Source organism: Lactuca saligna, chromosome 9 (assembly GCF_052625555.1).
Source record: "Lactuca saligna cultivar CGN05327 chromosome 9, ASM5262555v1, whole genome shotgun sequence".
NCBI lineage: Eukaryota > Viridiplantae > Streptophyta > Magnoliopsida > Asterales > Asteraceae > Lactuca > Lactuca saligna.
This window is the reverse complement of record NC_136425.1, coordinates 127894517-127897167: the sequence shown is the minus strand read 5'-3', so window position 1 is coordinate 127897167 and position 2651 is coordinate 127894517. Positions and strand designations below refer to the sequence as shown.

Genomic DNA, 2651 nt, shown 5'->3' with positions numbered 1-2651 from the left:
AAGCCCCTATCATAAAAGAAGACGACACGTATTTTTGTGTGTCATAATTTAAAATGTTTTTAAAATTATATATTTTTGATAGATTTACTAATTTTCAAATTAAATAACACATTAAAAATCTCATAATACAAAATAAAATACCATAAAAAATAAATATAATTCATTGCACTAATATGTCAGATACAAATAATCATTCCAATATTAAGTAAATGTAACACATTGCTAATATTGCATAATATTTATTATAGAAAACAAAACATGTACATCATTAAAAAAAACTCATGACTAAATTCTCCTTTAACAATCTCCTTTCTAAGAGAATAACCTGGATGCAGGAACTTTGAGAGGCTGCAGGGCATGGAAGGAGATTGCTAGAGCTGTCAGAACCTGCACATGGCAAATTGGTACAAATAAGAAGCTTGAAGTTGAAGGACCTGTAGTCAATTTGAAAAACATCCTAGATGAAATTTGTTTAGTGATGTCCACCATTTTTACCATACACATGAGAAAAATTACTGCAAATTTCAGAATTTGCAGAGAAGTTGCTGAATTGACATACAAAAGGCACCAATAATAAAATAACTTGACTCATATGTTGTGAAGTATATGCAACAGGACCTCCACCATAAATTAACATTTCAGATCCTTTACCCTAAAACCATAAAATTATGATGATTGATGATAATTAAATGTGAGATGTGATAAGGTTTACCCTAAACTCTCTACAAACGATACAAACACCATATATTCTTAACAAAAAGACCTTGTGGATTAATATCTACTAGCAAATACCCAAAATACCCTTTTGAAATTTTTGTATAACTTGCATATTATTCTTCCAGAATTTCCATTATTATCATCTACTATCAAGTTCAAATCTTCATAAAGAATAATGAATTAACAAATATATGTATATGTGTATACATATATACACATATATATATATATATATATATATATATATATATATATATATATATATATATACATATATACATATAACGAATAATAAGAAATTTTACTTTTACTTTTAACTTGAAAAGAAATTACTCGTGGATCATTTCCTGCAGTTGGACCAGTACTCGGCAACAAGCTTTGAGAAATAAGAATCCGACTCCATTAGCTTGGAGGGCGCATCATATTCCATCATTTCACCAATAAGGAAGATGGCTTGCGTAATACAAGTTTATTATTGGATATACATAAAAGTAACATATAATTAATACATGTTTATTTGACTATTTTTAGCAAGGAGAAAACATCTGTAACAAATTGAAGTAGCAAACCAAATGCAGGATTGGAATGGAATTGTATTCCAATTGTAGGGGTGGTTTGTATACATTAAAGACATAACAAAGAGGGAGACAAATTTTTCCTGGTTAGAGACATCAGAATGGTCTCGACGAGTCATACCCTCCCCAATAGCACTCTACAGGAATACAAACTTGATTTAATAGAATCCTCATCTATACTATAAATTAAATTCTTAATTAAGAACATAATGACGACCAAAAAGTTTAAAGAAAATAGTGAGAAGTGAAAAACAAACAAAGAAACAAGGCTAAAAATGTCAAAATAATAAGGAATTAGGAATTAGGACCATAATTGGCAACAAAAATAGAAAAATTTAGGAATTGCTCAGGCGGTGGTTGATTGAAGTGGCAATGAGAGATACATAAATGGGTCGAATATATATATATATATATATATATATATATATATATATATATATATATATATATCATTAAATGCTAAATGAAACAAATAACAAACCTGAGAATCATGTTGATTGTATCCACTAAATTATGGTGCAAAACGAGCAAGCTTTGCTTTGAATTGCCTTGGAGAAAATGGAGTCCTTCCTAGTGCCCATAACATCCTCAGTAACTCACCAAATGCTAAAGCTAACTCACCCTACAAATTACAAAACCAGTATTATAAAAAAATAATAATAAATAATGGTTTCTGTTAAAACTTACCACCATTCCTAAAGGGTTATGCCAGTTGATCTCTTGGTTATAATCTTCTCTAAAATATCTAGAAAATTATGGTGTATGAACAAGACATCGAATAGTGCTATTCATAAAGCAAGTGTTTCCAAAATTCAGCAAGCCAGTTAGGCCACCAGAAGAGCCACGTGTACTAACACCAACACTGACAGGTGTCTGAGTTTCAGTCTGTGTTTTATCTTCTGATTCTTTGATTGCGGAAGAAAAATTCTAAACTTGTGACAATTCTGAATTGTTGTTAGTTTTAGAAGGCTCTACAAGTCTTGTTGACTCATTTTTAGCATACCTGTTTTCTTGAACATCATTTCTACATCCACCACCATTGTCAATGGCTTCCACCAAGATCTCTATTCAGAAAAGAAAAAAAAACATCAAGTAAAACATGTTATGTAATTAATCTCTGTAAAGATATCACTAAAGTAACTCCCCAAATTTCCTCTTTTATACCCTTAAGGTCCACATAAATGGTCTTTTCTTTTTTCTTTTTTCTTTTTTAAAAAAAGTGTTAAAAGATATTCAAAATTTAAAAAAATAAAGAAATGACAAAATAGGACAAGTTTGCTACTTTTTTCCCACATGAGAAGATGGGATAGGGAATTTTGCGTATGTGAAAAAGACTTGAATACCCTCCTCATCTTTATT

At 29.9% G+C, this 2651-nt stretch overlaps 1 long non-coding RNA gene across 2 annotated transcripts; it reads right to left on the bottom strand.

The window, feature by feature from the left end:
- Nucleotides 1-221: 221 nt before the first annotated feature.
- LOC145018082 (uncharacterized) lies at nucleotides 222-2350 on the bottom strand. 2 transcript variants are annotated; one of them, XR_013666820.1, is made up of 4 exons: nucleotides 1980-2350; nucleotides 1774-1914; nucleotides 1023-1429; nucleotides 222-387 (listed from the first exon to the last, which is right to left on the bottom strand). It is a non-coding gene; the product is annotated as an uncharacterized LOC145018082 (long non-coding RNA). The 2 variants fall into 2 exon arrangements; XR_013666819.1 differs by lacking the exon at nucleotides 1023-1429.
- Between the last annotated feature and the right edge of the window lie 301 nt (nucleotides 2351-2651).